The 26,926-nt window shown below is 40.9% G+C and overlaps 1 protein-coding gene and 1 long non-coding RNA gene across 3 annotated transcripts in view; both read right to left on the bottom strand.

Moving 5' to 3' along the window:
- The window catches only part of kif26ba (kinesin family member 26Ba), a 430,401-nt gene that overhangs the window by 351,448 nt on the left and 52,027 nt on the right, over positions 1-26,926 (bottom strand). The gene's annotated exons all lie outside the window — the stretch shown is intronic.
- On the bottom strand, positions 1,109-23,269 carry LOC117525990. The gene is made up of 3 exons (XR_004565186.1): positions 23,184-23,269; positions 16,730-16,734; positions 1,109-1,119 (listed from the first exon to the last, which is right to left on the bottom strand). It is a non-coding gene; the product is annotated as an uncharacterized LOC117525990 (long non-coding RNA).

A 26,926-nucleotide genomic window follows, 5' to 3' on the forward strand; every position in this document is an offset into this window, starting at 1 on the left:
TAGTTATAGAGGATTTAATGTAAAATGCTTTCTGCATTCTGTCGAGCTGAAGACAGTGTTTTCTGCACCTTGGTGTCTGCTTGAAAACTACATAACTGAACATGCAACCAAGAAACACTTTAAACAATGAGATGATGCACTTAAATAATATCATTCCAGTACAATAGTCTCACAGTCCAATGATGACATAAATTTATATCACACACTTCCTGCATTTCCGATGTATATTCTGTCTAATAAGTGTCAGGTAGTAGCATATGTGGGTTTTTGTAGACTTGCTAAAGGTAACTGTTAATATTAATAAAGATATTAATTTGCAGTAATAATTAGAGGACACCACTGTGGTATCAGGGACTAATAGCCAGACTTTGGAAAAGCAGACTCAATATAGTGTTAGCCCAGAAGTGTTCATATCTGGAGATATTAGCACCATGCTTGGTCAACTAGTGCAAAGAGACTACTGTGTTGTAAATTTAAATTTATATCATGTATCATTTGAAGCAACAACAGTATATTTGTTGGGAAAGTGTAGGTACACGGACCCACAACAGGGGGCGCAAATGAACGGACAATGGAGTAGGTCTAATAACAACGCTTTACTGTTGTGAATGGGTACAACAAATACAACAGATTACAACAATAGACAAAGTCAATTCACAAAAGGTGTCGTGTGGGCAGGCTCGAAGATAGGAGACGTCTGTCCAAAGCAGAACCGGAACCACACGATTTCCTCCGCCACCAGACCCCGGGAATACTGGAGCCGCCAAGTCCCGAACTCCCAGGTGGCCACTGCCTCCGCTTGTCGGACCTGGTACTGCTGGCGAGGAACAAAGAAACAATTAAATGTGGGCGCGTTTGCACCCAGCAATCCGCACGGTAGGAAAACTACCTCCACCTCTCGTGGAAAAAGGAGTCTGCTAAACAACGCACAAAGTCACAAAGGTTAGTGTCTCACAGTTAGCTGAGTACGTTACCTTCCAGGTAGAACGATATCTCGGCAAAGAGGTGGAGATGACGTCTTGCTGATATACCGATGCTGATCCGATGAGTGGTGACAGCTGTCATGGGTGATGAGTGTCAGCTGTCACCCCGGCTGCTCCTGTGAGGTGGCAGCGCCCTCTGGTGCCTGGAGCCCGCACTCCAGGCAGGGTGCCCTCTGGTGGTGGTGGGCCAGCAGTACCTCCTCTTCAGCGGCCCACACAACAATATTAGTGTTTCTTAAAATTTCAGTGTAAAATCTCCTGAAAGGGTGAAATACTGGCACAGCAACTGCATGGAAGCTATTAATGTATTCTTAACTAAGACATGTCTAACATAGTACAGACATATTTTAGAACATTTATTGTATAAAACTGCAACAAATTAAAAATACTGTGCAAATGTAATAAATAGCAAAAGTATAGAATGTTTTTCCCCAATACAAACTTTTCTCCCACCAGTATAAAATTACAAACTCAATAGCTGTTGTTGAGTTGAGTGACACAGGAATGGGCCTGCATCATGTGAAAATAAAGACTCTTTGAATCGTGTTGAATATTATAGAGTCATTCTTTTTCTTTTTCCTTCGTGTGAAGTTTTAATACTTTTTGTTACTTTAACTAACTGCTCTTATCGTGTCCATGTTTTGTTGCTCAGGAACCACATCTTTTCCTGTTGAAAAAAAAAAAAATCTCTGATTACAAAAAAAACCTAATTCTTTTTTCATTTTTTAACATGACCTGTTTATATTCTATACTTCCCTGAAGTTTCAGTTCATGTTATTCCCTGGTTTCTTTTTATGCCACTCATAGGTTTCTTTCCCTCCTATTCTCATTTCACTCTTTCCCTTATTTTACTCCCTTCCTACTTTCCACTCCCCCTGCCTGCCCTCCTGACAGTGATAAATTACCTGGTAGATCAGGTAATCCATCTTGCCATATCCCACACCTGAGCACATATTCACCGATGTCCTGTTACTCTTCCACTGCTACTGTCTTTACCTTCTGTTCCCATCCATCCATTCTTCCCACCAGTATCTTTCCATCCCAAGGTTAGTGACTCACAGGGGGATTAACTCAAGGTCAGTATCTGTCTGTGTAGTAGGACAGTGTGCGCATATTGTAAGTATACACCATATAGGTGCTCATAATGAGTCTGAAATGTGATTTAATTTTTCTTAACTGTTAACAGATTCTTGCATGATTCTAAACGTTGAAGCTTAATATGACTGTACTATTAATGTAGATATTACTCACAGTAAATGGAAAATTTTTAAAGCTACCTGAATAGAAAGCTAACTAAACATAAAAAATGAATATAAAGCTAACAAAGTAGATATTTAGCCAACTGAGAATAAAAAAGAGTATGAAGTCAAAACAAAGAAGCCAACTGAATGTAAACATGACTAGACCCCATTCCATTCTGGGGTGGATACCCATGATTCCTAGCATGCCTCCATATTGTAGGGCAGAAAACGTAAACATAATACGAGTGACCATGGTTAATTCATGCATGGTGTTCAGGTGTACAAACCATAGAAATGCAGGCAAGAGGTCACTAAGATTTTTTTGAGATCCTGACAGTCGTTATACATCAAGGAGAATTGATGTAGGCGTTTTTATGTTAGTGACACCTGCTGTGGTTAGTTCAGATCAGGGAAGCAAATTCCAACCGTGATCCAAGCAAATGGCATTACAAAAGTGTGCTCTGAGCATTTTATCACAGGTAAGTGTTTTTGGTGGATAATTCTAGAATGAGCAAAGTAATATAAGATGCAATAATATACTAATTGTGTTCTAATAGCTTTAGAGATATTGTAAAGTTTAGCTCAACTTAATTTAAAGACGCCCCAAATATAGTATAGTGAAGGCATCACTAACTTGGCTAACCGGTCCGTGGCAGAGTACAAACCTTAAACATCAAATTTCATCAAAATAATCAAAAATATACACAACAGTTTTTCTAAAACAACATACGGTGATTTCAATCCTAAGACTTTAATTGTGGTTGTGGGTTGGTAATGCGATGAGGTGATATGGTCAGAGGCTGATGCTTCTGTGATGTGATGTGACTCGCAACCTGTTGAAAAAAATGTGGCATTTTGGGGACTTTTTTCTTCAAACTTATTTGAGCTGGTAATCTATGTTGGGAACATAAAATTGAACACTGTCTGCAAAACTCATTGCTTTCAAAACTTCAGATATTTTTTTCATGATAAAAAAAACTATGTGTTGTGTGCTGGGGTGTTTGGCTGGCTTGGTTTTTGTTTGTTTCTCCCACTAGGTGGTATGCATTCAGGACTGAGTGGCTGAGCATTAGGACCTAAACCTAACCCTGAACACCTGAGGCTTATCACGTGCAGGTCATCAGGACTCACAGCTGTGGTGCATTTGTCTTGATTAGAGCATGTTGCACTTAAGCCTTGAATGCACAGTGTGTGTTGGCCAGAGACTCGACCTTGTGAGCAGACGTGTGAGATCGACGTCAGGAGAACAATCTCACCATTACGGACGCAGAGACCGCTCCAGGTTTGACGCCACAGTCTGTGAAGGAGGATTGGGTGAGGTCTCACGCTCTTCAACACACTTCCTGAGGTAATTTGGTTTTGGTGACTTTTATGAAGTAATGACAGTGGATTTGGTGTCCCTCACACCTTGTGTTATTGAGCTGTCACGTTATGCTAATTGTCTAATCAGCTTCTGCTGCAGTGGAGATTTGAACTGAGTTGTTCCGTGCCTGCAGGGTGAGAAGCTGAGATATATTTAAGCCAGGAAGTGTTTGCTGATTGTGTGCACCCTTTTGAGCTGTGTCTCTCTGGGTGGAGAGTGTTGGACTCACCTCATGTTTTCTTTCTTCACAGACTCGGTATGTCGCGGCCACCTGGGGGGGTGTCGGCGGGGTCCCTGGGTCCGAACTGCTGTGGCTCCGGACCGTTTGCGCTGCTGAGAGCGCGCCGTGTTTTCACCTCACCAGACCGCGGACATTTTTGGTTGTTTATCACTGCACTTATTATGATTATTAAATTCTGTTATCTTTTGAACCGTGCTCTGCTTATTTCGTGCTGGGTCCTGTCAAACGTGCTCCGACCGCGTCCGACACATAACACTATGTCCAAACTCCAGTTACAAGCTTCTACCTCCTCAGGATCAATGCCATCAATCGCCTTTAGCTTCATCTTGTAGCAGGCAAATGTGGCTTCATTCAAAGAATCACTGTAGCATGAGCAGGACATTGAAATGGAGGTGTTTACACCATTTTTAAAAGACATTTTGAACATTCCTGCTTCAGCTTTGGCTTTTGCCTGCAGTGAGCTGCCCGACAAAATGGTGTTGCGTGATGCATCAAGGGTAACCACACCCAGAATGGAACTGGGCAGCTGATTCTAAACTTAACTGCAGTTAGTATCATATTCCCTTGAGCTATCTTTATAAAGCTAACTGAACATAATACTTATTATATAACAACTGAGTGGATCCTTGTCATTTGATTGGTGGCTTGTATGTCACGTGACATGGATTATTTGTACCATTAGTGTTTCACTGCCCATGCAACAGTTCATTTTAGCGTGCAATTTTGGAGCTATATGAAATGTGCTATTGCACACCCCGACCGCCACGCACGCTCACACTGCTGGGGGCAGCTTTAGCTAAACATGGCAGAGTTTGTTTTGCTGGTGGACAATGATTTGAAGGACCTAACTGACGCTGCTAATTCTTCTAACGCAAAAAAAAACAAATCCACCATGCCATAAGCCATCTGGAGGCATGAAGAGCTGTTAGGGTGAAGTTAAGATGAAAGGCTGGACAAATTTCTGATGTAGTTTTTTGCTGGAGTGAGGCGGCAGTCTGCACACAAAGTCAGTGGACAGCATCACGCACTACTGATAACAATTTAGGACTCTGATTTAAAGTTTGTGTTGGACTGTTAAGCACCTGTGGAACACCAATATAAGTCCCTTTTCTGTTGTTAATAAATTAATAAAATATCAAATGACAAGGATCTATTTTAACCATTATATAAAACAAATAATGAATGTTTTACATTCTTTCAGTGGGACGAATATTTAATTCAGTGAAATATTTGTAACATTGAACTCATAAACATTCATTATTTGTATACTATATATAATGATAACAGAACTGAAAGTTAATGGCATAAAATTGAATGTAAAATTGAATATGGAACGCCACAGCGTAGCCGCAATATATTGTGCACCAATATAATAACAATTTTCCTTACAGGTTTTAACAATAATAATGCATCACTGAAGGAAATGTGCATGGTGGAAAAGAATAAGCGCAAGTCTGCCTAGGACTGGCCTCAAGTTGGAAAAGTTGTTCCCTACCTTAGTGGGACTTTTGGCCCAGAGAGGAGGAAGCTGGTCTCTCATAGTCCAGACAGTAGGAGCTGAGTGCAGCTGTAAGCAGGCACTCAGGCTCTCTCTGTCTGCATTAGATTCCAGATTTGGACATTCATGTCAGCTGTTGCTCTGGATTTGAGCTCAATGTCATTTTTCAGTGTGAGGATCCAGGTTGAAGAGTGATGCCACCTTGGACGATATACAGTCCACATCTGTATTTTCCCCAAATGGAAAACAGAGAAAACTGACAACAGGCTCTTTGGAGGCAAAGTCAGTGAAGCACCTGTCAAATTCTGACAAGATGCTTTGCATGTGATTATCATAACGTGCACTCTTAGGCTCGAAGGTCTTTGTCCTGGTGCTTAAGTTCTGTGGCCATGTGTGGAAAGTTCTGCAGGTCACACTGTTGCAACCTGCTTGATAGCACATGTAATTTGCTTTTAAACTTGCTTTCAAATCCAAAAGCTGTGCATGTTCAGCATGATTTGAATGTTTCAGAGATTATTTAATTTCAGGCAGAAGACCATTCCAGAAAGGGCTGGACCAAAAGGTGCAGGATGGACAGGAGCTGAAAAGATGGCAGGACTGTGCAGGAGGCCTGAAAAAAAACAGCTTGTGTGCTGTGGTGGCTGCTGTATCAATTGTATTACATTACTAAGCCAGATATACAGATTTATAACACAAAACTGTCAAAAGGGGTAATAGAGATAAATGTAAAGATGACTGAATACATCATCAGAGCAGTAAATTGATCACTCCATGTGAACATTGTGCAGAACACTGCTGTGTTCAGGTATCGTCGGAAATTACAGGACTTTTTTGTTGTTTCAAACTCAGCAGTTGCTTGTGGCAGGTGCATGGTTTTGGTTTTATTTTTGGTAAAAAAAAAAAAAAAATCATTGTATCCACACAAAAAAAATAATTCTGGCCTATATAAGATGCCTGAGCCCAGTGAAGCAGACCCCCCCACCCACATAAAAAAAAAAATCCAAGCAAACAAGCTGTAATTTCCGATGGTACCTGAACGCAGCAGCAGCAGCGATCGCAGTGTTCACACAGACTAATCAATTTACTGCTCTGATGATATAGTCAACCATCTTTCAATTTCAATTTCACTTTATTAATTTATATAGCGCCATCTCACGACACAGTCGCCCCAAGGCACTTCACATAACACACAATTTATGACAACACAAAGTAATTTAAAATCAAAATTTAAAATCAAAAGAGCACAATAAAAAGGTAAAACACAGTAGAATAAAAAGAAATTACAAAGCAAACATAAAAACAGAACAGATGAATGATAAGACAGTCTAAAAAAGTGGGTCTTCAGTTTTGATTTAAAAGTCTCCACCGTGGCAGACTGCCTAATAACTGCAGGTAGAGCATTCCAAAGAGTAGGGCCATGGTAGGAGAAGGCTCTATACCCCACAGACGTTTTATTCACCCTTGGAACACACAAAAGCCCTGCGCCCTGCAAACGCAAGGGCCACGCAGGTACATGGGCTTAACCAAGTCAGCCACGTAGAAAGGAGCCAGTCCATGAACAATTTTATAGACCAGCAACAGGACTTTAAAATCTGATTTGGCAGAAACCGGAAGCCAATGAAGGGACGCCAGAATGGGTGTAATGTGGTCAAACTTTCTACTTTGTGTCAAAAGTCTGGCAGCAGCATTCTGCACTAACTGAAGACCCTGAATGCTAGACTGTGGCAGACCAGAAAATAAAGCATTACAATAATCCAATCTGGAAAAAATAAATGCATGTATCAAAGTCTCAGCATCAGCCATAGACAGGATGGGACAAATCCTCGCTATGTTTCACAGATGGAAGAAGGCAGTCCTCGTAACATCTGCAATGTAGGGGCCAAAGGATAATGAAGGATCAAAAACTACCCCAAGATTTCTCACTTTGTCCGTATGATGTATAACACACGAACCCAAATTAAGTGCCAACAGGTCAAATTGATACCGATGTCTGGCTGGACTAAGAACCATCATTTCAGTCTTATCAGAATTTAAGAGTAGGAAGTTACTAGACAACCAAATTCTCACAGATACAAGGCAATCTTCTAAGGATTTTATACGGGTAAGATTACCAGCAGTTATCAGCATGTACAATTGAGTATCATCAACATAGAATTGAAAGGCAATCCGGTAATGCCGCAGAATATGCCCAAGGGTCGCTATATAAAGTGAGAAAAGCAAGGGGCCTAACACAGACCCCTTTGGAACCCCAAATTTCATTTCACCAAGGCCAGAGGTAGTGTTATTATACATAACACAATAAGGCTGGTGGCGGCTATATCCGAGGTTAACATCGGGGCGGGTCGGTGTGTGGCGACCAGACCTGTGGTGGTGGAAACTATAAGTGAGAATTGTTTCACAATTAATAGTGGCCAGTACTAAACCACAATAGTCATCATGGCACCACCTAAGAAAACGGATAAACTTGAGGAAGACATAGAGGAGATAAAGACTTCATTAAACCGTATATCAAAAGACATGTCTAATCTAGACAAGGTGACGGAGGAGATTAAAGAGCTCAAAAATCTTGTTAAAGAGAAGGCCAAGATTATTAAGAAGCTTGAACAACGTGTGGATGACTTGAACAATACTCTAGAAAAGATGATGTTATAATATCTGGTTTAGAAACAAAACATCGGTCTTATGCAAGGGTAGTGGATTCTAGTGGAGCCAATGGGGAGGATGCACCACCTGAAGAACTTCAAACATTGGAACAAGAAGTTACAAATTTTTTATATCAAAAAGGTGTTGTCATCCATCAAGACACTATATCAGACTGTCATACTATTCCATCCAAAGATAGTAAAAATAAACTATCTAACATTATTATATGATTTACAAGCAGAAAATACAAAAATGAATTATTAAGACAGGCAAAGAATCTGAAAGGAACAAGTGACTATATAAATGAGCATCTAACGAAAAAAAATGCAGATATTGCTAGAGAAGCAAGACTACTAAAAAAACAGAAACACATTGTTGCTACATGGGTCTGGAACTGTAGGGTGTGGATTAGAGTGAAAGAAGGAACAAATGGTATACAAATCAAAAACATGGATGACCTTACAAAATACAGACCTGAATAGACAATTAAGTATGATGCCAGCTGGTAATTTGACCAACAAAAATCAGATCAAACATGGAAACAGATGATAAAATATATGACACCAACATTGATGAAAGTATATTTGACTTAAAAACAATTGGTTGTGAGTATTATATGGAAGAACAGCTAAATAGTGAAAAAATTACAAAAGATACCCTGTCACTCATACATATAAACAGCCGAAGCTTGTATTGTAAAATGTCAAAAATAAAAGATTATTTAAATCAGTTTAAAAATAGATTCAGCATTGTTGCACTCACAGAATCTTGGCTTAAAGATGACCTCATGGCTGATGTTCAAATGGAGGGATATGAGCTGTATTTTGTAAACAGAAGAGATAAAAAAAAGGCGGAGGTATTGCTTTGTACACAAAAACAGATCTGACGTACAACTGTAGAGGAAATGACAATTATAGATGATGTCATAGAAATTGTAACAGTGGAAATTGTACATGAAACATCTAAGAATATTCTAATCAGTTGTGTATACAGAGCACCAGACTCTTGCGCTGTGAAATTTACAGATAAAATAATAGAATTATTCCATCAAATCAAAAACAAAACACTTTTTATGTGCGGAGACTTTAACATTAATATAGAAAGCTCCAGTTGCCAAAGAACAAGTGATTTTGTGAATTCAATGTATAGTTTGGGTTTATTCCCCTTGATAACAAAACCAACCAGAATTACATCGCAAAGTGCAACTGTAATTGACAACATATTCACAAATAGAACAGATGAAATTATTAAGAATGGGATCTTGATGACAGATCTTAGTGATCATTTACCAGTTTTTTCAATATTTAAATACAAAAATTGGTACAAGAAAAAAACTGTTATAAATTTTAAAAGAGATAAGTCAGTAAAAGCCTTAGAGGCATTAAATTATGACCTTAAAAATCAAAATTGGGAAGAAGTTTATGTCGGCGACGTTAATGTATTTATGAAAATACTGATGAAATCATATAATAAAAACTGTAAATTAATAAAAATTAGTAAGAAAAGAGTAAATAAACCATGGCTGACTAAGGGAATAAAAATGCTTGTGTAAAGAAAAACTATTTATATAGGTGCTTTTTAAAAATGCAAACAAAGGAAACAGAACACAGATACAAAAAATATAAAAATAAACTATTGACAATAATTAGGAAACAAAAAAAGATTATTATAGTGAACAATTAAATAAGAGTAAAGATAATATAAAGGCAACATGGGGAATTATAAATAGTGTGATTGAAAGTGATGGAGTGAAATCAACTTTTCCAAATTACTTTGTCAAGGAAAATAAAGAGATATATGACATAAAAGAAGTTGCAAATGAGTTTAATGATTATTTATCAAATGGGGGATCAAGTCTGGTGGGAAATAAACTAATAGTAGAAGATGAATTAAATACACTTGTAAATACGGTCAATAGTATTTTCCTTGACAATGTGGAAAAAGATGAAATAAGAAATATTGGAAAAAAAACTGTGTAAGCAAAAGATCAACTGACTATGAAGATTTAGACATGATGACTGTAAAAAGTATAATAGAAACTGTTATTGAACCATTCACTTACATTTGTAATCTGTCTCTGTCAACAGGAATTTTCCTAGATGAAATGAAAATTGCCAAGGTAGTCCCATTATATAAAAATGGAGACAAAAATAATTTTTCAAATTACAGGCCAGTGTCATTGCTTCCACAGTTTTCTAAAATTATGGAAAAAGTTTTTGTGACAACATTGGACAAATTCATTGAGAAACATCATATTTTAAATAATGCTCAGTATGGATTCAGAACAAAACATTCGACAGCTATGGCAATTATGGAATTAACAAAGAAAATATCAACAGCAATAGATAATAAGGATTATTTCGTAAGTATTTTTATTGACCTGAAAAAAGCTTTTGATGTTATAGACCACTCAATATTGCTTCACAAGTTACAACAATATGGAATTAGAGGTATTGCACATCAGTGGGTAAAAAGCTACTTAGAAAATAGAAAACAGTTTGTTCAGATAAATAATACTAAATCAGAATTGTGTAACATTATTTATGGAGTACCACAAGGGTCGGTACTTGGACCCAAACTGTTTATTTTGTATATCAATGACTTTGTGAATGTATCTAAAGCACTTGGCAGCATATTATTTGCTGATGATACAACATTATTTTACTCTGGATCAGATATACAGGAAGTAGTACAAGTGATAAATACAGAGTTGGAAAAAGTTAAACATTGGTTTGATATAAACAGATTGTCACTAAATCTTAATAAGACAAATTTCATATTGTTTAATGACAGAGTGGAAAAAAATGATGTGTCATTAAAAATAGATGGAATGGACATACAAAGGGTAAAAGAAACGAAATTTCTAGGAGTCATGACTGATGAAGATCTTACATGGAAGTCACACATAAATTACATAAAAGGAAAAACAGCGAAAGCCATTGCTGTTTTGCATAAAGTAAAATTTTCTTTAAATAGTTATGGTTTATTAACACTTACAATTCATTGATTGTCCCATATTTAACTTATTGTGTAGAAATCTGGGATCAACATGTAAAACTTATACAGAACCATTATTTATTCTGCAGAAAAGAGCTTTAAAAATGATTAGCAATAGTCGTTTTAGAGATCCATCTAATCCATTCTTCATTAAGTATAGGGTACTTAAATTTCATGATTTAGTTGATTTGAAAATATTACAAATAATGCAAAAAAGCTAATAAAAATACCTTACCAATAAACATTCAAAATATGTTTGAAAAAAGACTAAGTAGTTATAATTTGAAAGGAATAGAAGTCTTTAAAAAACCAAGATTCAGAACCAAAGTAAAGGAGTATTGCAGTGAATGGTGTAAAATTATGGAACAACCTCAACAAAGAAATCAAAGAATCAAGGTCACTTAAATTATTTAAAAAACGTATTAAACTAGATGTGTTAAGTAAGTATGAAACTATGAAATAAGTCAGTGGGTTGTGACAAAGTCTAAAATCTAATATGTTAATAATGTCTAAAATGTAACCTGTTAAAAATGTAATCTTTTAAATAATGGCTAAAATTATGAAATAAGTCAGTGGTATGTGACAAAGTCAAAAAATGTAATCTGTTAAATAATGTTGAATAATGATGCTTAAAATTGAAAGATTGTATTGTAAAAAGGGCCAGAAAATATAAGACTTGTTCTTCCCTCTGCTCCTTTTCATTCAATGTCTTGTAATATACTCATTTCTGCTTTTCTGTTTTTCTTTTAAATGAATGAAATAAATATTGGAAAAAAAAAACTGGACAAGTATGACGATAACCAAGCAAGGACACTTCCAGTAATCCCAAAGTAATTTTCCAGCCTATCAAGTAAAACACGATGATCCACAGTATCAAACGCAGCACTAAGATCTAAAAGCACTAAAACCATTGTGGTGTCCGAATCCATTGCACGCAGAAAATAATTCACCACTCTAATAAGCGCTGTTTCTATGGAGTGATGTTTTCTAAAAGTAGACTGCAGTGGCTCAAAAAGATCATTCTCTGTAAGATGGTCCACAAGCTGCCGTGAAACCACTTTTTCCAGAATTTTAGAGCAGAATGACAGATTTGATATCGATTGATTATTGATATATTTGATATTCAGTATACCAGGGTCAAGACCAGATTTCTTAAGCAATGGTGTAATCACTGCAGATTTAAAACACCTAGGAACAGAACCAGAGGTTAATGAAAGATGAACAATTTCCAACACAGATGGCCCAAGAATGAGCCACAGGTCCTTAAACAATTTTGTTGGTATAGGATCAAATACGCAGGTTGTGCTTTTTGTAGACGTCACAAGCTTCGCCAGCGCATCTAGTGAAATAGTGTCAAATTCTGTAAATCTAGGTGTCACCTCATTAATAACACCCACCTCTACAGCAGGGTGCAATGATTGAACCAAGGCATGTTGAGATATGCTCAATCTAATGTCTTCTATTTTCTTCTCAAAGTAATCCAAGAAGTCCTGAGCTACAAACGGAGAATGACTAACAGGTGACCGTCCATGGATAAGAAATGCTATTGTGTCAAACAAGAATTTTGAGTTGTGCTTGTTTTTATTGATCAAATCCGAATAGTAGGCCTGCTTCGTAGTCCATAGTGCATGCTTATACTCTATGACTGCATCATGCCATGTAAGGTGGAACACCTCTAATTTGGAGCTACGCCACTTCCGTTCCAGACTTCCAGCCTTCTGCCTGAGGTCCCGCAAGTAACCATTGAACCAAGGCGACTGCACTTTGGGAAGGCAAGGCCTTAATAAAGGACGCACAATCTCATCAAGTGTAGTTTTGAGTACTGAGTTCAAACTATCCACCAGACTGTCTACTGATTGAGAATTCTGCAAAGTTGAAGCTAAAAGATCAGGCAATCTAGCTTTAAGTTCAGTCCTAGTTGAAGGTTTAATGCGTCACCGCAGTAATAGGTAAGGTTGCTGCTCCACTAAACACAGGAGTATAAATGGAAACTTAATAAGTTTACACTTTACAAGTTTACACTTATATTTATTACTCTTTTTGACAGTTTTGTGTTATAAATAAATATATGAGGTCTCTTAGATAATAAACTGACCCTTTTATTTTTTTTAACTATATGGATTTGAATGACATGCGATTACTCCAATCATGCTTGAACCCTCGTGCGCATGCGTGAGTTTTTTCACGCATGGCGGTGACGTCATTTCCCTGTGGGCAGGCCTTGAGTGAGATGTGGTCCCGCCCTCTCGGCTGAATTCCTTTGTTTCACACGCTGCTCGAGACGGCGCGCGTTGCTTTATCAAAAATTTTTCTGGACCTGTGAGGAATACCCGAGTGGACACTATTCAAGAAATTAAGCTGGTTTTCGGTGAAAAGTTTAACGGCTGATGAGAGATTATGGGGTGTTTCTGTCAGTGTAAGGACTTCCCATGGAGCGGGACGTCCTGTAGCGCTTCCAGGCGCCGTCGTTGGCCTGTTTCGACCTGAAAACATCCTAATTTAAGGCTTAATTCACCCAGGACGTCGTGAGAGAACAGAGAAGATTCAGAAGAGGCCGGCATAAGGACTTTATGCAGACATTCCACTGTTTAAGGACATTTTTTAATGAAAGACGTGCGCGCAAATTCGCAGAGTCGTTTCTGTGACGACTCGGCAAATCTGTGTGCGCCGCGACAGGAAAAACACCTCCGTGTTGAAAACCATTTGTAAAATTCAGGCGGCTTTTGATGGCTTTCAACAAGTGAGTAACTGAGAAATTGTTTAACAGCTTGGGCATGTTCCAACTTGCCCGTTAAGGTTTCCAATGGAGGTATTTTTCCTGTCGCGAGCCCCCGCGGTCGGGTCCAGCCCGACATGCGACTCTGCCCGCACTTTCTTTCATTGCAAAATGTCCGTTAACAATGGAATGTCCGAATAAACGCCTCATGCCGACTTCTTCTGAAAGTTCTCTGTTCTCTGACGACTTACTGGGTCAACAGAGCCTGAAATGTGGAAGTTTTCAACTTGAAACGGCGAGACGCTGCCACCTCGAAGAGCAGATCGCCGTCAGGCGCCGTGGGCCGTCCTTACGGCGACACTACCAGACCAAAATTTCTCATCAGCCGTTAAAATTTTTACCGAAAACCAGCTGAATTTATCGAATGGTGTCCACTCAGTTGTGCCTTACAGTTTTGAAAAAATTTTGATCAAACAAAGCAGCAGTCTCTGAGCCATTCCTAAACAATGAAAAAAACGACAAGAGGGTGGGTGACTCCTCACTCAAAGACTGCCCACAGGTGAATGACGTAACCGACAGGCGTGAAAAAACACTCGCATGCCCACGAGGGTTCAAGCATGTCTGAAGTAATCACACGTGATTCAAATCCATATGGTTTTTGAAAAAAATAATAAGGTTGGATACTTTTCTAATAGACCTCGTATATGGCTTAGTAACGTAATACTGTGATACAGCAGCCAGGATACCTCTGCTGAGCCACCTAACATCTGTGTGCAGCAGATGTGTGTCTCCTCCAGCTGCGAACAGAATTAATGCGTCCTCAGACTCCTGGCCCGAACAGAACACTGCAATCTTGTTCGCCATATTCATTACTCTTCATATTTATGGACCATGAATCATTGTGCTGCTCACCGACTTTTCAATTCCTGGATTTTTCGACCGAGCAGAGGGGATTTAGCCGGGTTAGCATTAGAAGTTAGCATCGTTTTCATCGATTTCTTGTGAATCGTCTGAAATGCACTCCAAATTCCCTTTCTTCAGTAAAGCCACATTTGCACTGCAGATAAGACAAATGGATTTACCATTCAAATAAATGAAAAAATAATACAACATGAGTTTTTATTATCCACCATAGAAGAAGAGCTATTCTTCTACTCTGGCGTTTAACTGCAGCTGGCATCCTTGTTGGTGCATTGCTGCCACCTACTGCATCAGTCTGTTATAGCAGCACTAAATCCTCTCGAGTCCAGGGACAGATTTTTGTTTTTTTCATGCGATCGACTGGAACTCAGCCCGCAATTGACCGGTCGATCGCGACTGACTGGTTGGGCACGCCAGCTCTACAGTTTGCTCTTTGGTGCTTTATCTTTTCTGAAGGTGACTGTTATTGATTGTGATTTATGCAACACCATTGAGCCCAAAACAAATTTCCCTAAAGAGTCAGTAAAGTACATTGTATCACATCAGTACCTATCAAGCATCTTGGAACTGTCAGTGTTTTTCTTCTCACCCTGTAAACTGAGATGTTACTGATGAGTCTGGTATTGTTCACATATTCAACAGAAGATCCAGCATGTTGTCTCTGAGCATAAAGGGCAGATAGTGTTGTGTGGGCCGCCAGAAGAGGAGGTACTGCTGGCCCACCACCAGAGGGCGCCCTGCCTGGAGTGCGGGCTCCAGGCACCAGAGGGCGCAGCCGCCTCACAGGAGCAGCTAGGGTGACAGCTGTCACGCATCACCTGCAACAGCTGTTACCAATCAGCAGGGGTACATCAGCAGGACGACGTCTCCACCTCTTTGCCGAGATATCGTTCTACCTGGAAGGTAATATTCTCAGCTGACTGCTTGACAGTAACCTTTTGTGACTTTTGTGAGTGATAACAGACCTTTTTTCCAACGAGAGGTGGAGGTAGCTTTCCTGCCGTGTGGATTACTGGGTGCAAACGCGCCCACCTTTAATTGTGTTTTTGTTCCTCGCCAGCAGTACCAGGTCCGACACGCGGAGGCAGTGGCCACCTGGGAGTTCGGGACTTGGCGGCTCCAGTATTCCCGGGGTCTGGTGGTGGAGGAAATCGTGTGGTTCCGGTTCTGCTTTGGACAGGTGTCTCCTATCTTCGAGCCTGCCCACACAACACCTTTGTGGATTGATTCTGATCTATTGTTGTAATCTGTTGTATTTGTTGTGCACATTCACAACAGTAAAGTGTTGTTATTTGACCTACTCCATTGTCCGTTCCTTTGCGCCCCCTGTTGTGGGTCCGTGTACCGACACTTTCCCAACAGATAGATCAATGGAGGTTGGTATGTAAGAATTAAAGCCCTATACTTTAGTTCTTCTCCCTCTTTGATATTATGTGCTGCTGGGCTGCACAGTCAATAAGAGATACCAGTAAACAACAACAACTGTATCAACCTCTCTAAATGGAGCCCTGTGGGCATCATCTGCTCAAGGTAATTGGAAAGTTTAACAGCCAGCACCTATTCTCTCTGACTGAAACACTGGCTGAGAACAAACAGCCAATTTAATTCTCTCCAGCTTGACACTTGTGTGGCATATATTGTACTACACTGTCTAAGTTATTGCCTCTCCTATATTTTATGTCTCCCTTTTGACTGGTGGTGCTCTTTGTCTTTTCTGATCTTATTGATGGTGCAGGGATTGGAATACATTGAGGATCAAGAGATGCTGCTTTCCTGAGATGGAAAATGAAGTCCATTTGAATGAGGCAAAGCAAGAACGGAAAAAACTTTTCTAAAGTATGGCAGATTTAACTGACATGTACCATAACAGTAGCCTTCAGATATAGTTGTACTATCTCAGCAGTAACATTCATGTCCTCAACCTTTGAGATGAAGGGGAGAGTTTATGGAGTCCTGAGGTTGCTGGATAGAGGTGTTTGACGATGCCAATACCTTTGCAGAAGAATGAATATCCAAATCTTATGCTTTCTGCTTTAATGCTAAGGCCAGTATCTTACTAAGACGCGACTGCTGGAGGCATAGGCGGAGACACTAAATTGCACGAACATGAAAACAGGCGAAAAGACGTCATCTTTCTCATGTGGAATCTTAGGCTAATATCTCACTGGGCTGTGACAGCGTCTGAACGGCATCTGCGAGGAAATTTGCGCGGTTCGTTGTGAGGTTCACAGCCTTTCACCGTCTTTTTGCCTCGGTTGCATTTTTGAACAGACCAAAAAAGTCATACGATAAACATCCCCTCACTGTGTAGTCTCTTCAACTCAGAATGTGTTCAACATGTGGGACAACTTGTGAGGGGTTGACACACACTTTTTCTATTATATGATCAGAGAGGAAAAGCACTCCTGGAAGCAGCCAAAATTGTCGAACAGACTCCAGCCACCCAGCTCTGTAGCCAGCCAGCACCCACCCAACATGCACGGGCTGTGTCCTGTCTGACCGCCGATGAGCTGCAGAACTGGATTCATTGTGTTTACCTCTATTTATTTATTTTTCTGAGGAAAAAAGTGGAAATTAAGTTTAATGCTCCTGGTCGGCAAACACCTGATGTACAGGCACGTAAGTGGGCTGGACGCAGGAGCTGCACGAACTGGATTTATAGTGTTAACCTCTATTTATTTATTCATCCATTTATTTTTCTGACGCCAGAGGTGGAAATTAACTTTTATGCTTCTTGTAGGTGCACACCTGGCGTGCAGGCTGGACACATCCTGTCCTGCCATGTAGGAGACGTGCCATCTAATGGAACTAAGCTTTATGAACTGCATGCATGAACTATGCATGAACTGGATTCACTGTTTTTCTCTTTTTATTTATTTAGCCAGACTGTGCATTCACAGCTGGGCCACACATAAAACTTAGTTCCGTTAGATGGCACGGCTCCTACGTGATTGACAGGATGCACAGGCACCGTGATCCTTTGCAAGGGCTCAGATAAAAAGAAAAGAATGAATGCGTGCATGCGTGCATGCGTCCATGCGTGCACAGTGTGTGGCCACCGGCAAGCAGCATTAAATTTAATTTCCACTTCTGTCCTCAGAAAAATAAATAAATAAACACAATGAATCCAGTTCATGCAGCTCTTCCGTGGACATGTCCGGCTTGCTGTTGTGTGTGCACAGCAGGCAGGTGCCGGCCAGCTGCAGAGTCAGGTGGCTGGCGGGCCTCTTCCAGAAGTGCTGTTCCTCTACAATCATATAAAAGGAAAAGTGTGTGTCAACCCTTCACAAGTTGTCCCACATGTTGCGCCTGTTCTGGGTCACAAAGACTACGTGGTGTGTGGTATGAGGCACCTGCCTAACGATTTGGCGAGGGAGTTTACCATGCAAATTTTTTGGTCTGTTCAAAAATAAAACGACACATGGGCACCACTCCATAACTGAGAAGAGGGGATGGTGAACGGTGAACGCCAAACTGTGTGTTGTCACAGCCCAGTGAGATACTAGCCTACCCAGTCGCCTGGATGTCTCTGCCTGGTACAAGTCCTCTTCTGAGAATCCTTGGGTATGAGTGGAATGACTTTGTATCATATGGGTAGATTCAGATGAGAAGTGTCACTTGCACTGTGAGGGAGCATCATTTGGACATGTGGCATATTTCCCTGTGCATGAACCACCAATGTGCCTCAATGTTCAGGATCTCACATACGCTTCACCTAGCTGTGGCAGATAGATGGTTATGTTGGAAAGGTGGGGTTGGTAGCGGGGGGGGGGGGGGGGGGGGGGGGGGGTGCTGTTTAGAACCTGGGGCAGTTCTGAGGTGTGTTAGATGTGGCAATGCACCCCAACCACACATGCTCCCAGACTTGACTTGATTAAAAGCATGGTTCAAATCACAGAGGTCAAAACATTTATATATAATTCTTACCTGTAATTACAACATATTTCCCATATTCCTGCTAGAAAGACTCTTGCAATTCAGTTTCAGACACCCCTAAAGTCAACCACACCAACACCTCGTCTGCTTTTCTCACGCTCATTATTGCAATGGATTATTTACGTCTTTGGGCCCATGTGTGGCACAAGCCAAAGGATGCTGTAATATTTTAATGTAAGTCACTATCTAGCTTGTTTACTGCACTTTCTTTTACTTTCTTCCCTTCAGAGGTCCTGTATTAGATTGTAAAGTGTCCAGAGATGAATACTAAGATCAGCTAGTTTCTAACATTTGCCTTAGATTAGAATTACATTTTTCTGCCTTACATAACATTAGCTAACTAATATTAGGTAAATAACCCACCACCACCACCCCACCCCCCTTCCCATACATTGCTCAAAACAATTAAGGGGCTACCCCAGGTTTTTGGGTGATTTCATCAAAAATTGGTCTACTCTATATTTTTATCTATCTTTTGTAAGCAGTGTGTTTTTACCTGATCTGACAATACATGCTACAGAGAACCTGTTTTCACCTATGATTCAATAAAAATGATATGCAAAGTAAAACATGAGAAATTATTCATTTACATAATCCCCTAGTTGCTCCTGTTGTGTAGCGAGCGCCTTGCATTGCAGCAGCCTCACATCGGGGTGAATGTGAGACATTGATGTGTAAAGCGCTTTGAGCATCTGATGCAGATAGAAAAGCACTTTATAAATGTAGTCCATTTACCATTTCACAATGGGTGGGTAACACTATGAGATTCAATGTAACCGTCTCAAAATTGGCACTGATAAGTGACAAATATCATTTTCACCCATTTGTTTCAGTCCAGGTCCCCTGATCCGTGAAAAAAAAAAATGTAATAATCTACGGTGGCCCCTTAATTGTTTTGAGCAGTGTCACTCTCACTGAAATCCAAATTCTGACTGAAACATACCAACTCCATGGATGAAACAAGAACAGTTTAATTAAAGAATAAAGCCTTTTCAAAAGTACTCCAGTAGCTGATACACTGCACTGAAATGTGCCACAAAGCTGCAGTGGAAAGTAGAGCTTAAATGTCAACCTTGTTCTCGTCTCACCTCCAGCCCTTTACAATGCTCTGACACAATGGGCTCATAGTCCTACTCGAAATACACAGTCTTCATGTCCTATCTTTGGGTTGCACCAGCCTCTTAACCTACATAGTTAAACTAAAAGTGCGCCCATACGCAAGCATATAAACACAGTACATATAGAACAGGAACGTCATTACGGTACTTGTGAAACATGTACAACTGTCTGACTGAGCTCTGACTCTAACTTTGACCCTTAAAGGTTTGCTGCCACTGTAAGCACATGTATGTGCAAACACACGGTAGACAGCTACAGATGATATAATGAGATGCCTGTCAAGGAGCTTTGGCAAATTTTACCATTTTGGCTGTTGGACACGTCAGCTCTGTTGAATATGACATCAGGACAAGCTGGTACAACCCCATTAGACTTTTTTTTGGGGGGGGGGGGGGGGGGGGGGGCAGAAACATGCTCGTTTTGGTTGAATTTCAAGCCAAGTCAAGTCAACTTTATTGTCCATTCTGCAATGCATACACATATATATTGAGAATTGAAATTCAGTTACTCTCAGTCTCCCAGACAATACACAGTAACAATTTAAAGAAAGATTTTTTATTTCTGAAAAGGAAAAGGCATTTACAAGCACATTAATCACACAGAACATACTTTTTGTGTACTTATATGAAAAAAGACTGGCATGAAAAAGACCAGTGTAGCATACAGTGCACAAGGTCACCATAATGTCAACACACATTAAAACTAGAGCCCGACCGATAAGCCCTTTTCAAAGTACCCACTATCGGCTGAAGTTTTGCCGATAGAACGCCTATAATTTCTCATAAACAGGACAGTTACTGAAATAATGTTTGTGTCGGCAATGTAAAATTTCCTTGCACCGTTTGTCCAGGAGATGGAGCTCTGACTCCATTCAACTGAGAGCTGCTTACACCCCTGCTTAAATGTATTCATCACCGGCCCCCGTAGTTCGCCGTCACACTGCACTGATCGGCTGACAAAAGCATACAAGTAAGTTTATAAGGATCTATATCCTTATCCTGTACAAGATCAGATGTATTCCACAACTCTTTTTAAGGATATGTATTTGCTAATTTCACAAAGGTTTAATTTTTGATGGCATTTTTTGAACTTGAAAATTCTTATCTGTTATAAAGTTAATCAATATGAGGACAAAGCTTCAGCTTTTAGCTCATACCTTTTTTGTTAAGGGTCCAAAAAAGAACATTTTATTCATTAAAAAAATAACAACATCGGCTGATTTATCAGCTATCTGCAAATCAGCCGATTTATCGATTATCGGCATTTTTTCATCCAAATATCGTTATCGGCATCGGCCTCAAAAAATCCATATCGGTCGGGCTCTAATTAAAACGCCAATCAAATGTGTTCATACCACACTATCAAGCCTTTGGGTACCTTTAACTGTAACACTTTCTCACTCAGAGGTGTCAAATACTGACAAATCTGTCTCGTGTTAGTGTATGCTTGTGTATTTGTATTTGTAATTATACACACTGACATTAAAGGCCCCTTCACACATAACATGAAAGACACAGAAACCGGAAGAAAATGCGCAAACCAAACACAAAATGGGGAACCACGAAACATTCCACCTGCTGTCATGAGGGACACACGGTTGCACAGGCGTGCACAACACATTGGCGATGGTGTCGTGCACGCTTGTGCACATGCACGAACACAGCTGGAACATGCTGCACCACATTGTGCCACTGATGTGGGAAAAAATAAAAACTAAAAACCAGCTAGAACATGCTGCACCACATCACGCGGCTGATGTGGGGAAAAAACAAACTAAAAACTAGCTGAAATGTGTTGCACCACATCGCGCTGCTGATGTGGAGGAAAAAAAATACATGCCACCCGCGGGATTCGAACCTGCAATTTACAAAAGGTCTGATTAACAGAGGGAACAAACCCTAACCCTAACCCTAAACCCTAACCCTAACCCTAAAATCAACAAGGAGATAAATGTGTTTTTAAAAAAAGACAAATTAGACAATGTAGAGCAAGAGGAAGTCTTTAATTTTCGCCATAACAACTTACAAAATGGAGTTTGGTATGACGTATTTTTGTCTGTGTTGTCATGTAACATCACATGTGCTAGTGTCCACAGCAAAGCAATCACACAAGAATGAGTTCACACCTTTGTCACCCTTATTTGTTTGCTTTTATTTCCACTCTTTTTGTGTCATGTAAACTGCAATTTACGTAGTGGAAGTGACATCAGGTGGCCGGGCGGCTTCACACCGTGCTGCGCGCTCAGACGCTGGCTGGTCTTCATGAGAGCGTGAGTGCGTGCAGACACATGTGCACTGTGTGTTCTCCAGCTGTGGTACAGGACACAGCGCACTGCGCAACACACTCCACAAGCCACTTGTGTTGGGGGAGGCAGATGATGACGACACACACCATTTGTGTGTGTGTTTGTCGGGGGGGGGGGTGTTCAGCACAGTAATACCCATGTGTGTTGCTAGGTTACGTCACTTTCGTGTAGCACTTAGACACTTTTCACAGACAGGTCGAATGTGATCGCCTGCTGTCTACTATCATACCAGGAGCACGTGTCTAGAGAAGTGTTTCACACGGCCAAATATTATAGGTAACGTCCCCTCCCAGTTCAAGTAGTATGCCTTACCTGAATCTCCTGAAGTAATCTCTTGTTTGGGGGAGGTGATGGTCCAGTGGTTAAGTGGGATTGAGACCAGAGGATCAAACTGATTTGCAGCTCAGTATCTGAAGCGTGTAATAGCAGAGTCCGACTCTTATGAGGCATTGCTTCATTTTGCTTTGTTTGCAGAGCCAAGTCCATAACTCTATGGCTGAGTCACAGAGTTATATTATAGTTATAACTCTTTAATATTATATTTCTACAATATGACTCTATGGCTGAGTTATATTGCAGTTATAACTCTTTTACATTTCTAGTGGTCAGCACAGCTAACCAAAAAGTTGGCTTCGATAACACCTAATCAGCTAACTGAAAAGTTATCTTTTATGAAGCTAAACCAATAAACCACTCAAAAATTTATCGGAAGCTACAGCTAACCGATTACTTTCAGTATTGTCTCTGGTACACTTGCAACAACTACTAACAAGTTAATTTTGAGTTTTAACACCACAATCACTTCTGATAGCATTAAAGACGACCAAAGACCCAAACAATAAGTCAGCACCTCTGTCTTTGTGCACCCTGCCCACTGCTGGAAGCTCCTGTTTACTACATAGCTTAGAGCAGTGAAGCAGCTGAGAGGAGCAGTGAAGCTCAACTCTACACACACACGTAAAAAATACATTATTACTCCTTAACCGAAAATAGCAGTGTCACTGTGAGGTAGAGGTCTTGGAAAATAAAGCAGTTATGACTTATGGTGTTGAGTTTTAAAAATTAATCTAGATAGAATAACTCCATTAATGCCAATTCAGTCATTTGTACAAAGTTAAAATGTAACACATATCTTTTAATTTTAAATAATGCAGTAATTCTGAAGTTTTGTAACAAACACAGGCCAAAGGGATTATGGGTGAATGAGCCTCCGCTAACACTAGCTGCGGTTACATGGACCAAAAGTAATCTGATTGAACAACCAGATTAAACAATCAGATCAAAATCACGCCATGTAAACAGCTCCATCTGATTAGATTTGCCCAATCCAATCGAAATTACGATCGGGTTAGAGAAAGTGGTGTAACCCTGTTTTTAACTCGATCGCTTTTCATGTAAACGGCACGTTGGTTTGTCCGCCTGTGAGGAGCCTTACTGCGCATGTCTGTTACGTCACATCACCACGTGACGCTTCCTGCTCTGTGTTTGCGGAAATGGTGACGGAAAAAACAGAGCTGGACTTTACAAGAGACAACACTCCTCAACATTTTAAAAGAATTTAAAATAAGTGGAAAAGCTTGACGGACATAAGTTGGCAGCACAGACTTGTATCCAGAGTCAGCAGGTCAGTAGAGCAAATTAAAAACCGCTGGGAAGCAACGAGCGCTTTCTACAAGGAGAAGCTAAATGAGCAGAAGCGGCGCGGCTCCAACCAGCTTCACTTATGAATTAATGGATAAATAATCAGACGACGACCCTCTCCAAGGAGCACACTGGAGTAGAAGTCGGTTTTCCACTGGAGGAAAGTTTACCTGAGACACCGGAAAGCCTGGAGGTAAGTCCTGATAAAATCACGCTAACTCAACATTCCTTTTTTAATTTTTTTACGAGACGTACTTTGAGCCAAATGTGCGGCTTTAGTTCAAGTCTTTGGGATTCATGTTAAGTTATCCCATAAGTTTATTCTCAGAGTAAAGTGCATGAACACAGTCTGTCATCGAGTTAACCAACACTCTTTATCCTCAGTAGAGAAGCTTGAATCTTCGACTGGACTGGGTTGCTTGACGTGAGGATGTTTCGCTTCAAATCACAGAAGCTTCCTCAGCTAAAATTCTTGCTCGACGTCAAGGCTGTCTTCTCCACTCGCTCCATGTACGGATTGGCCACAATGTAAGTAAGTAAGTAAGTAAATTTTATTTATATAGCACCTTTCACAGACAAGAGCCACAAGGTGCTTCACAACATAAAAGCAGAGTACACCACACAAAACATCAGACAATGGCCGAGACATAAAAACATAAAACATAACATAGGATCACAGAGCAGCCTAAAAGCTAAGCAAACGCTTGAGTAAAAAAGAAAGCCTTAAGTTGGCTTTTAAAAGTATCGACAGAGTCCAGTGAGCGCAGAGAGAGCAGGAGACCATTCCAAAGCCTGGGAGCAACAGCCTGGAAGGATCGCTCTCCTCTGGTTGCAAAATGGGTGTGAGGAACCATCAACAGATTTTGGTCCACAGACCTCAAAGCCCTGGCAGGGGCATAAGGCTGGATGAGGTCACAGATATAGGGAGGCGCCTGGCCATGTAGAGCTCTAAAAGTTAAAACCAAAATTTTAAAATTGATCCTGAAGGACACTGGCAGCCAATGAAGTTCCTTTAAAATTGGGGAAATATGAGTCCTTCTGTTAGCTTGTGTCAGAATTCTTGCTGCAGAGTTCTGTACGAACTGCAGTCGACGTAACTCCTTCTTGTTTAGACATGAAAACAAACTGTTACAATAGTCTAAACGTGTTGACACAAAAGCATGAATAATAAGCTCTAAATAATTTCGAGACACCATTTTCCTGAGCTTAGAGATATTTCTTAATTGAAAGAAGCAATTCCTCGTCAGCTGTCTACAATGCTGTACCAACGACATGTCTTTGTCAAAAATGACACCCAGGTTTCGAAGACATGATTTAGCAGACTGGCCCAGGTCTCCCAAGTACTGCTGAATACCTGGAATATGGGCATCAGGGGCAATAACCAATGTCTCTGTTTTGTCTGCGTTAAGCTGAAGAAAGTTATTCGTTAGCCATTGTTTAATTTCCACCAAACAATGGAGGAGGGAATCAAGCCTCTTTATCTCAGATGGCTTAAAGGAGCAGTAAAGCTGGATGTCATCCGCAAATAACTGGTAAGAGACATCAGTAAATCTTTGAATGATCCTACCTAAAGGGATCAAGTACAATAAAAACAAAATGGGGCCCAATACCGAACCCTGAGGGACTCCACATAACAGGTCCGCAGACTCTGACCTTATCTGGTTAGCAAAAATGCTAAAGCTGCGCCCAGACAGATATGAAAAAACCACCGAAGAACTGACCCCGACAGTCCGACATGATCCCTCAGTCTATTCAACAGGACCTGGTGGTCAACAGTATCAAAGGCAGAGGACAAATCCAAAAGAACCAACACGGTGGATTTCCCAGCATCAGCAGACATCATAATGTCGCTGGATACTTTCAAAAGAGCCGTTTCCGTAGAGTGTTGTCTACGAAAACCGGACTGAAACCTGTCATGAATGTTATTCTGATCCAGGAAGAGTGTCAGTTGGTCTGAAACCACCCTCTCGAGGATCTTAGACAGGAATGGGAGCTTAGAAATAGGTCTAAAACTACTTAGCTCCATTTGATTTAAACCTGGTTTTTTCAGTAGAGGCAACACTATGGCATGCTTAAAAGCACTGGGAAACACACCGGTGGACAAAGAAAGATTTACCATTCTAGTAATGCACGGACCAATTACCTCAAATACTTTAATAAAGTGCCTGTAGGGAAGGATGTCCAATGAGCAAGAGGAAGGTTTCATCTTGTGTTGTGTGGGCCGCCAGAAGAGGAGGTACTGCTGGCCCACCACCAAAGGGCGCCCTGCCTGAAGTGCGGGCTTCAGGCACGAGAGGGCGCTGCCGCCACGGACACAGCCGGGAGTGACAGCTGTCACTCATTAATTCCTGACAGCTGTCACTCATTCTTCATCATCGCACTCCATAAAACCCAGACGTCATCTCCACCTCATCGCCGAGATATCGTACTTCATTGGAGGTAAAACTCTCAGCCATTGCTTTTGTCTTTTCTGACAAGTGTTTGTTACACAGTGTTTGCAGTCAGTTCTGTGAGTGCTCGCAGCCGGAGGCTGAGTGTGAGAGACGTGGAGAGCTGACGTCTTCGCTCCCCACGCTATTCTGTGATAAGTACTCTCAACTGCTGCACGTACCTGTTTTCTGAGTGAGAGGTGGAGGTGGCATTCCCACCGTTGTTGTTACTGGGTGTGCACACACCTACACTTGACTGTCTTTGTTCTCGCCAGCAGTACCAGATCTGACAGTCGGGGATGGTGATCACCTGGGAATTCGGGACTTGGCGGCTCCAGTATTCGCCAGGTTCGGTGGCGGCGGAAATCGTGTGGTTCCGGCTCTTCTCAGGACAGACGTCTTCTATCCTCGAGCCTGCCCACACGTCACCTTTGTGGATTGACTGAAATCTTATTCTGAGATTGTCTGTATGTTCGTTGTGCTCCTTCACAACATTAAATTGTTAATTTTTGGCTCATCTATTGACCGTTCATTTGCGCCCCCTGGAGGAACCGCGGGATTTAGATGGGCTTATCGATCTTGTTATACGGTTAGACAATCGGTTGGAGGAACGCCGTCGGGAGCGAGGCGAAGGACGTGGCCGGATACGCGCCGTCCCTCTCCCTTCCGGGTTCGAAAAGGGGCCGCCCTCCCCACGCTCCACAGCCGCAGCGCCCTGTGGGGCAACAGCTCCCCCTGCTGATGTTGTTAGGGAAACGCACAGGGCCAAAATGAGGAGGCTGATCTGCGGGGAGTGTTTTCTCTGCAGCTCAAAGGAGCACACACAGAAAAACTGCCCCAAACGGCCACAACAACAACCGCCCTCAGAGACTGGGCTAAGGGGGGGTCAAAAC

The sequence above is a fragment of the Thalassophryne amazonica genome, chromosome 2 (assembly GCF_902500255.1).
Source record: "Thalassophryne amazonica chromosome 2, fThaAma1.1, whole genome shotgun sequence".
Taxonomy (NCBI): Eukaryota; Metazoa; Chordata; class Actinopteri; order Batrachoidiformes; family Batrachoididae; genus Thalassophryne; species Thalassophryne amazonica.